Source organism: Otolemur garnettii, unplaced genomic scaffold (assembly GCF_000181295.1).
Source record: "Otolemur garnettii isolate 467f Iridium unplaced genomic scaffold, OtoGar3 scaffold00112, whole genome shotgun sequence".
In the NCBI taxonomy this organism is placed as follows: domain Eukaryota; kingdom Metazoa; phylum Chordata; class Mammalia; order Primates; family Galagidae; genus Otolemur; species Otolemur garnettii.
The window spans coordinates 4,108,126-4,118,896 of record NW_003852507.1 but is presented as its reverse complement, the minus strand read 5'-3'; positions in this window follow the sequence as shown (position 1 = coordinate 4,118,896).

Below are 10,771 nucleotides of genomic sequence, written 5' to 3'. Positions count from 1 at the left end.
CCCCCCAGCAGTCAGTGTGGGACATGAGCCCTGGGGCCATGACCTAGAAGCCTCAGGGATGGAAATGGCAAGGCTACCAGATAGCTTTTGTTCCACTCTCTCCACTTCTACCTAAGACAGGCTGAGGACTGGCACCTTCTGTACCGTATTAGGTAGGGTCAGAGGAGGGTGTGGACATGACAGCTACTCATTTTCACTGTATGTTAGCCATGGGCCAGGCGCTCATAGATGCCTGGGGGTGTGCTGGGCATGGCCTTGCCCTGGGAGAAGCCTTGGGGTCTAGTGAGAGATGGCAGCAAACAGGACTGATTGACATTGATATCCTGCTCTTCGTTTGTAAGCGCTCCATACCTGTGACCTCTTTTAATGATCCGAACACTCTGAGTCAACAGAGGACAGGACACAAGCTTGGGGGAGCACAGCTCAAACATCAGCAGGTCAAACTCAGTTCCAAGGGGCAGGAGCACGCTGTTGAGGTAAGGCTTGAAAGATGGGGTGGCTTCCAGGTGGGAGGGTTTGTAGGTGGAGGGACGACCCAGGCACAGAGACAGGAAAGCTGTTGACCATGTTGAGAACCACCAAGTGGCTGAGCACAAGGTTAAGGACAGCAAGGCAGGTGAGGAGGACGTGTCACGAAAGTCCTTGGGAGCCAGTCTGAGAAGGGTGGGCCTTGCCCAGTGGGCGGTGGAGAAGCATTTTAGGAAGAAGAAGCTGGCAGCAGCTCAATAGCACCATTCAACGAACACTTTGTGAGTGTCCGTTATTGCCCAGACCCTGGCTGACATGCTGAGAAGACGAAGGGGACAAGACCCAGGCCCTGGCCTTTTGGGAGAAAATTAATAATCTTTTAATTACAGCAGGGAAGTAAAGGGGAGGAGAGAGAGAAGACCTTTGGGGGGGCTGAGTCTCTCCAGGGTAGCCTCCAAGAGAGGAGGGAAGTGTTTTAAGGGCCTGAGGATGGTCTGGACCTGAGAGCAGGGACAATGGGCTGTCACTGAAAACCAGGAGCAGCTGCCGGGAGGGGGAGGAGGTTGAGGGGGCTGAGCACTTCATTTGTGGATACCGGGAGTTAATAAGAAGCCAGGCAAGAAACATTAAGGGCTGTAATTACTGCTCAAAGCAAATGGCAGCGCCCAGAAAGGGGGGGGGGGCACAAGGGGTGACTTTTCTCCTCTTCCGCTGAGGCCTCTTCTTCAACAACAGTTTCCAGTTCTGACATCTCCTCAGCCAGGCCCATACCCTCAGAGGCCCGGCCTCTCTCTCTAAAGTAAAACTGAACCTAGGCTGACCCTCACAGTGCCCTTACCCCACCTGTGGCTCCTGTCTTCTGAGAAACCAGCACACCAGCTCTGAGCTGGGCTGCCGCTGTTTGCCTGCCTGAGATGAAGACATAAGTTATTTTTGACTGAGATCCAAGCCTGGGCCCTGAATTCTTTTGTCTTCCAGGAATCCCCCAGTCATGTTTGAAGTCTGCAAGTCCAAACAGCAGACGTAGCTCAGGGTGGTGGAATCCAACCACCCTCCATCTCCATCTCCAGCTTTCTTCCACTATTGCCCGCTGTCTGCCAGATCAAACAGAACAAGACTGCTCAACAGATTTTTTTTTCCCCTTTCGTCTCTTTCTCTCACTCCAGGGCCCCCAGTTTTCTGAATAACTTAAATCATTACTGAAAGATGTCCAGGTTCACAGACTGAACCTTTTCAAAGAGAGGCGTGGGCACCCAAAAAGTTGAGCTCAGAAAAGCCCATAAGAAACGTTCCTGGTCCCAAGATTTAGCCAATCATCCATTCAGGGAAATGATCGGCTGCTTGGCCAGATCTTTCCTTTCTTGCCATCTCCTTGAGGCTTGGCTGGTCCCCAGTGTCCCATGCCTGAATTCTCTTTGGGCCCCAACACTTCTTTTTTTTTTTTTTTTTTTTTTTTTGAGACAGAGTCTCAATTTGTTGCCCTTGGTAGAATGCCATGGTATACCATAGCTCACAGCAATCTCAAATCTTGGACTCAGGCTTGGTGCCTGCGGCTCAAGTGGCTAAGGTGCCAGCTACATACACCTATGGTGGCAGGTTCAAATCCAGCCCGGGCCCGCCAAACAACGACAGCTGCAACCAAAAAATAGCCGGGCATTGAGGCAGGTGCCTGTGATCCCAGCTACTTGGGAGGCTGAGGCGGGAGACTCGCTTGAGCCCAGGAGTTGGAGGTTGCTGTGAGCTGTGATGCCACAGCACTCTACCCAGGGTGACAGTTTGAGGCTCTTTTTTCTCAAAAAAAAAAAAAATCTTGGACTCAAGCAATTCTCTTGCCTCTTGCCTCAGCCTCCCAAGTAGCTGGGACTATAGGTGCCTGCCACAGCCCCCGGCTATTTTTAGGGTCTCGCTGTGGCTCAGGTGGGTCTCAAACCTGTGAACTCAGGCAATCCACCCATCTTGGACCCCCAGAGAGTTAGGATTACGGATTGAGCCACTGCACTGGCCCATGGGCCCCAACACTTCTATATGACTTTCGCTTATGCTGTAGGTAGGCCTTGTCTCCTCAATAAACATCCTGTTTAATCTTATGCTTCTCTCCAATGAATGCTCTACCCCTTACTCCTGCCATAAAGCCCTTCCCCACCCAAACCAAATGAGCACGTCCTTCCCCTGAATCATTTTTCCTTTTGACTGTTCATTATATTATCTAAGTTTTAACTTCCTAACACCAGAACGTACGTTCCTTGAAGGGGAGGATTATGGCTTGTTCAATTTTGCATTCACCACAATACACAACATTGTACACTGTGGGAACTGAACAAATGTCTGTTTAATGAAAAACAGAGCGTGCCTCTCTCGATATGACATGAAGCCTAATTACATAGTTATTACTCTCAGCCCGCAACAAGAGACAAGTTTTATGTTACGCGGAAAAAAAATTCTTCTGGAAAATAATAATACACTTGTAAGCCTGCTGCCTTCATTTCAAAATACTTTCACATTTGTCATTTCATTTCTTCCTCAAAAAAGGAAGCAGAGCAGATACAATTGCCTCCATTTCACAAATGGGGACATTAAAATCCCCAGGCTGAGAGGAGGTTTGATTCTCCATTCCTCTCACCAAGTTTCTTATGTGAAACACAAAAGCCTCTGATGGTGGCCAGTGCCCTTGGCCCTAACCAGACCACTACCTGCAGAGACTGTTGTCCCAGGGCAACTGGGGTGGGGCTACATCAGAGCACACAAGCAGGGCTTGTCCAGCTGCAGGCCTGTATGAGTCAGAAACTCTGAGGCTGCCTCTGGCTTTGCAGCAAAAGCTTTCATTGGTCTGTTTATTGCTTTGTTTCTCTTATGCTATGTGTGTAATCGGTGTCCCCAGAAAAAGAGGGGATGGTCTGCTTTAATTTCCCACTGCCCAGAGCCAGGCACCAGGGTATCCAACAGAGTGCAGGGGAAAGGAAACAGTGAGGGTCCAGAAGGGCCATGGGCAATTAGCTATGAGGTCAGGCAGCCGTGGTGGACCTTTACATTAGAATGTATTGTCTACGAGGGCAAGGACTTGGTTTGTTCACAGCAGTTGTCTTTGACTCCTTGAATGATTCCTGGCACACAGAAGGTTCAGAAAAAGTATTCGCTCAACGAATAAACCTGTCCTATTTATACTTCTCCAGGCCACAGAAGGCCTCCCAGAGGTCGGTCAAGAAGTCTGCCCAGTGTCTGGCTACCTGGAATCTCCTTGGCCTCCTCTGGGGAAGAGTATCAGTTCAACTGGGCATCTAGTGAAGAATGACTCGGGGGTCCATGAAGCAGGCTTTCTGATGATGAAGCAGCAGCAGCAGCAGCAGCAGTAGCAGCAGAAAAACATCTCAGAGCTCCATATTCAGTGTGGCAAGAGGCAGCTAGTGCAAGGGAAACAGCCCTGAACAGAAATGCAGTGGCAGCAGCAACAGCAGCAACAGCAGCAGCAGCAGCGGCCTGGGAACGTGGGGCAGAGGAGTGAGACAGTGGGCACTCAAAGCTGCTTCCTCCCTCTCTCAGCCACATAGTCCAAGTGAGGCTGTGTGAGAACTTCTCAGCGCGCATTGTAAATACCATCTGTCACCCTGCCTGCCCAGACGCAGGCCTTCCTCCCTGGAAGGGAAGCGTTCTTTATTATTTATGCAGAACGTACCCTACTTAAATGTTGTGCCACCAGGAGAGAGAGGGGGGGAAAAAGCCTATAAGAATCAAGGACTCCAGGGATCTGCCCCTCAGAGAGCAGCTGGGTGGGACGGTTTAGTTGCCCATCTTTCTAGGGTAGAAGGTTAACTCAGTTGGGGGGGGAAAAAGTGCTAGGAATTATGAGGCCTACACTCCCAGCTTAGTTCTATCAGCTGCTTGTTGTGTGACCTTGGGCAATCACCTCACCCTTGTGGGCCTCATATATTTTCATCTGTAAATGCAGGGGTCAGACTGGATGATCCATGACATTCTCGCCAGCTCTAAAATTCAATTGATGTCCCTGTAACCTTTCTCCCTGCTGTGCTGGGTCAGAAGTCTGTTCATGACATATCAGCCCTTCTTCCTCAGAGAGAAACATGGGAAATACAGCTCAGGCTGTGACTCCTTAGTACCTCACCTCAGGACAGGGGTCGGCAAGACCTAGGTTCTCCTCCAAGCTCTGTCTCTCCTTAGCCTTGTGACTCTGGGGAAGGCAGTCTTCTAATCTCAGTTTTGTTGTTTGTGAAAAAGTGGGAGGCACCAGGAGATTTCTGTAGGAGAATCCACCTCTAAATTCCTCTCTGGTTTTTCCTTTCAAAACAATGTTGACAAACATCTTTCAGACCAAACCTCTAGACACAGAGGTTAGTGAGGTGTAATTCTCTGCCTTCAGTGAGCTCCAGGCCAGGTGAGAAAGACATGCTAAAAAAACCCAAAAAAACTCTGCAGGTACAACGGGACAGGTGCTAAGTAGACATGGGTGCAAAGTATGTGGTTGCTGATAAGGGGAGTCCAGGCTCGGCGCCTGTGGCTCAAGTGGCTAAGGCACCAGCCACATACATCTAAGGTGGCAGGTTCGAATCCAGCCTGGGCCCGCCAAACAACAATGATGGCTGCAACCAAAAAATAGCTGGGTGTTGTGGTGGGTGCCTGTGGTCCCAGCTACTTGGGAGGCTGAGGCAGGAGACTCACTTGAGCCCAGGAGTTGGAGATTACTGTGAGCTGTGATGCCACAGCACTCTACCCAGGGGGACAGCTTGAGGCTCTGTCTCAAAAAAAGAAAGGGGGGGTCCAAGTAGGTGATGCTGGAATTGAATCTTAAAAACCAAGTAGGAGTTTGCCAGGTGGACAGGGCTTGCTGTGTTCAAGACAGAAGGAACTTCATATACAGGGTGGCCATAAAAGTTTGGCATGCAATTTAAGTAGTTGTAACATAAATAGTTCTACAACATTAAATAGTTGTAAAAGTTAAATTGCATACAAACTTTACGGCCACCCTGGACTAAGGCAGGAAGGTGTGACCCTGCACAGAAACTGCCCACCTGCCCATCTTTAGGGTAAAGGCGATGTTCTGCTTCCCCTCCCATTCCTTGAGAACAATCCAGTGCTCACAGGTTTGGGGGTGAGGGGGTTTATGGTTGATGGCCCAGTTTAGCCTCCCTGTCCATCAAGTACATCACCAAGGAGATGAGTGACTTGAAGAAAAAGTCTTTGCTCCTATCTCCTGCCTTTATCTGTTCTCTGAATTAGAACCAGTGAAGCAGGCTGACATTAGGGGGCTGGCTCAGATGGCCCCAGGTGACCCACGATTCTCCAGCCTTGCACTCCATCAGGCTGGTTCTTTTTTTTTTTTTGCAGTTTTTTTTGGCCGGGGCTGGGTTTGAACTCACCACCTCCAGTATATGGGACCAGCGCCCTACTCCTTTGAGCCACAGGCGCTGCCCCCATCAGGCCGGTTCTAAAGAGAACAGAGCATCACACTGTGCAAAATGGGGCCCGGAAGCTGATGTAGGCAGTCTCAGCTTGCTGGGCATCCTCCCCTGTGCGGCCAGAGCACGTGATCTGTCCTACAGCTGTGGCAGCCTGTTGTGGTTCCTCAGGTAGCTGTCCAAGTCCTCTGCAGAGAGATGGAGTTAACCTGTCCCTTCTCCGTGAAGGACGTCCTGCACCAGAAATGAGCTTCTTCCCCCCAGCTTCTTGATCCGGCTGCTGCAGCTCTGGTCTGCGGTTCAGACGCCTGGCTCTGTGCACTCCAGAATACACCAGGACAGCAGAGAGGGGAGACGCCTGCATCGGAGACATCGTTAACAGCAGAGAGGGGAGACGCCTACATCCCTACATCAGAGGCATCGTTAACAGCAGAGAGGGGAGATGCCTGCATCCGAGACATCATTAGCTGTGAGCAGCCTCATAGGCTACAAGCCACAGGGTCAACCTGGCTTGGAGAAAGCCTGTGAAGCCCGAGCATTCTGCTGGCTGGGCTTGCTGCAACAATTTATATCCCAGAAAAAATGGGCCGTTGGTCAGGGAAATACCAGGAATGCTGAAGGAACTGGCACATTTGCCAAATGGTTCCTGGGGGCAGGATTGTATTTGCAGAGAGACAGTCTGCAGGGGAGGTTCTTTCCTCAGAGAGCAAAGGCGCTGGCTGACGGCTCATTCATTATCCTGGGGCTCATTTGGAGCAGAGAAGTGATTGGGGAACACCCACGCTGTCCTCCCTTCCCAGAGCCTGGAAACTGTAGTTGCCTGAAGCCAAAGTGGCATTCGGGGTTGGGACTCTCCAAACACTCCCAGCTCTGCTTCCTCAGACACCTGCCACCTGTATCTCCTTTCCCAATTTGCACCAGCCAATCCATTCTCCCGACTGCCAGCTGTCATTCTCTTACCTTAATGTAACCGGCCAGTTTTAGTGAACAACACAGTGTGGGCTCTACCATGCCAGTTTGTTTGTGCTGCCAGGACTGAAATATGAGGCAGTGGGGACCAGGCTGGGAGTAGGTAAGTGGGTTTGAAAAGAAGAATAAACTGGAAGGGCATTTAAAATTATTTGCTGCATTAGCGCAGAATTTTTAAGAACTCATTGCTTTTGTCTTGATAATGCACATGTCTGCCCCCGTCTTTGCCCACTAAACTACAGATTTGGAGCAGTAGGGACCATGCCAGCCGGGAGCTCTGCCGTGTATTCCTGGTGAATTGGCCTGAATCATGCCAGTGCCCCCTACGTGAGAGGCAGTCAACACAAAGGCATCACTACAGCAGAGCCCCAGTGATGTCCTAACACCAGTGACCAGTGGCCTCCCTGTGTACAAGGACAGCATCACCGCAGCAGGGATAGGTCCAAGCTGAGGCAGCTGTGTCAGTTGAGAGGGTGCCCACTTCTGAGGAGTCCTAAAATCAATCACTGGTCCATTCATTGTAACTTCTGTGTTCTATCATGACCTCCTCAAAGACAGGCTGCCTCTGTCACCACCTCACTTTCTCTGCATCCTCAAATGTACATATTTATTTATATAGACCTCCATTTGCATCTGGCAAGAGAGCCTTCAGCAAGTTAGTGATCCTCCATGAGCCTCAGATTCCCTGGATTTAAATGAGTCTAATCTTACCCGTCTTGCAAGGACGTAGGTAAAAGGCTGGGACCGTCCCTGGCACAGACCAGCTCTCAGTAAGCTTCAGTTCTCCCTTCCATCCCCCTCAGGATACTCAATACATGGTGGTGAATAAATGAATAAATTATTTCAGAGATGAAGACACTTTTGCATCTTTCTTGGATACATTCACATTCCCCAAAGCCCATATATTGCAGTTAAAAAAAAAAATCCAACTACGCAACCCAATTTGTTGTTTATAGCAGGAGGCAACCGCCCTGTGGAGGGCTAAAATGGTTTCCAGCAGATGGAGAAGTGCCTTTGTTGTTTTTTATAAGGAAAATACAAAGACATTACCTTGGGAAATGATGCCTTGTGTTTGACTTCTTTTATCTCTCTCCTTGACACAGAAAGCACACAGTTGGCGCCTAATAAATGCACGCTAAAGGCTTTGCCTCTTGAGAGGTGCTGGGGTAGCAACGCTGGCTGGGAGCCAGTGAGAAGTTCTGGAGCCACAGTGTCCTCTAGTGGGGACACAGAGCCACAGCACTCCACGGAGCTGACCAAGACTAGGTCCCATGGTACAACCGCCAGAGAAGACTGAAAACGGGCTGTTTTCATAACTGGAAAATAACAAACAAACAACTCATACACTTTCCAGGAAGTGCCTTTCAGCATATATTATTCAGAGAGCCATTGCAGCCATGTTTGCGCCTTAAAATTCATTAATGGCTCCAGGCAATGATTCTAGGTGACTGACATCACAAAAGGAAACCAGATATTGTCTGTCTCTGATAGAAGTACAAGGCACACTCTACGAAGTAATTAAACCTGAATCTTATCAAGTCTCTAGATCTAACTACCAATTCATGGGAAATGAATTGTCGTTAATGAATAAATAATATGCTGTCTGGGATTTGTTTAAAACAATTCCAGAGGCCAGGCTTGGTGGCTCATGCCTCTAATCCTAGCACTCTGGGAGGCCAAGGTAGGCAGATCACTTGAGGTCAGGGGTTTGAGACCAGACTGAGCAAGAGCAAGACCCGGATAGGCTGGATGTGGTGGCTCATGCTTGTTATCCCAACACTCTGGGAGGCTGAGGCAAGTGCATTGCCTGAGCTCCCAGGTTTGAGACCAGCCTGAGCAAATGCAAGACCCCATCTCTAAAACATGGCAGGCACCTGTGGTCCCAGCTACTTGGGAGGCTGAGACAAGAGAATTGCTTGAGCCCAAGAGTTTGAGGTTGCTGTGAGCTATGATGCTATGGCACTCTACTGAAGGCAACAAAGTAAGACTCTGTCTCAAAAAAGGAAAAAAAAAAGAGGCTCGGCGCCTGTGTCTCAAGTGGCTAAGGCGCCAGCCACATACACCTAAGGTGGCAGGTTTGAATCCAGCCTGGGCCCACCAAACAACAATGACGGCTGCAACCAAAAAATGGCCAGGCGTTGTGGCAGGCGCCTGTGGTCCTAGCTACTTGGGAGGCTGAGGCAGGAGACTCGCTTGAGCCCAGGAGTTGGAGGTTGCTGTGAGCTGTGATGCCACAGCACTCTACCCAGAGGGATAACTTGAGGAGCTGTCTCAAAAAAAGAAAAAAAAAGAGCAAGACTCCAGTCTCTACTAACAATTGGTGAGTGCCTGTAGTCCCAGCTATGTGGGAAGATGAGGCAGGAGGATCACTTGAGTTCAGGAGTTAGAAGTTGCAGGAGCTGTGAGGATCCCGCTGCACTCTGGCTGGTGTGACGGAGTGAGACTCTCAAATAATAATAATAACAATTCCGGAATGGGTGAGAAAACAGCTGAAACAAGACTGGCCTGTTTGAAGTGGGGTGATAGGTACTTGAGAGCTCATTATATGGTTCGCTTTACTTTTATTTTTATTTGAACATTTTCATATCTACAGGTTAAAAAAAATTCCTACTGAAAAATGTTCTACTTTGATTCTTCCTGAGAGAGCCCATAGCTGACTCCTTTAAAGGCTTTATTCTATTGCCTTGGAGAAAACAGAAGTCCAGTGTTTGACAACTTTTCAGGCTGGGGTGTTAGAAATTGTTTTCACCTGGCACACCTGAGCAGCATGGTCAGAATCAGATGAACTAGTATGTTTTACAACCGTACCATTTGAAAGAACTTCTGGTTTTTTATTTGCCCCTGGATAATAGGGTGGGAAGAGGCCAAGAACCAGTGGGCAAATCTTTTAAGGGCTGTTTTGACAAATGCTCCAACACATGGGACCCCAGTGCTACTCCCTGCAAGCTCCCTGCATGACCCTCTCTCCTCAACAGTAACTTCTGACCCAGAACTTTCCCCCATAGGTGCTGGACATCAAAACATCAGCAAGGGCATAGCTCCTGCTTCTTCTATAACCCTCATGTTCCCCCTGCCACCAGCTTACATAAACACAGCTGTATCAGCAGCCGCCAGCTGCCAACTCTCCTGGAAGATATTCGGCACTTTTCCTATCCTGGCTAAAAATAAGTCTCGGGCTCTCCTGGGCTTCTGCAAGTGGTGTGCTCGCTCTGTCATGCTGGAGTTTTCATCGGATGCTGTAAGTCAGAAACGGGGAATTGTTTCTAACACGTTCATGGCAGAAGCTCTCCTCCTTCCCTGGGGAAATGGTCACAAGCAAAACCAGAGCTGAAAAGAGCCCTTCTGTCTGTCCCTAAAGGACTTCACTAACTGGGCACTAACCCAGACATGGCATCTGCAGACAGAGGGCATGGGTTCAAGTCCCAGTCCTCCTTCTTAGCTGGGTCTGTGACTGGCTGCTCAAACTCCCTTAACATTGGTTCTGTTACATTTACAATCGGGAGGATGGTCATACACCTATCCCTTGTTTATGAGAATTAAATGATATGTAAAAAGAGCTTAAGAAATAATTCCGCAGTGTGCTAATATTTTTCCCTTCTTACTACACCCACTTCTTTCTCCTGCCCACTCCCTTGTACCAACAGGCTCTCGTTTATGCATTCACTCGGCAAACATCTGAGACAGAAAACTACAGACCAATATCCTTCATGAACCTAGATTCAAGACATTCTTAAAAATTTACCAAATCAACTCCATATGAAAAGAATAAGACAGCATAACCAAGTGGGGTTAATCTCAGGAATGCAAAGTTGGTTTAACATCTGAAAATCTCAGGCTCAGCTCCTGTGGCTCAAGTGGTTAAGGCGCCAGCCACATCGCCTAAGGTGGCAAGTTCGAATCCAGCCCGGGCTGCCAAGCAACAATGA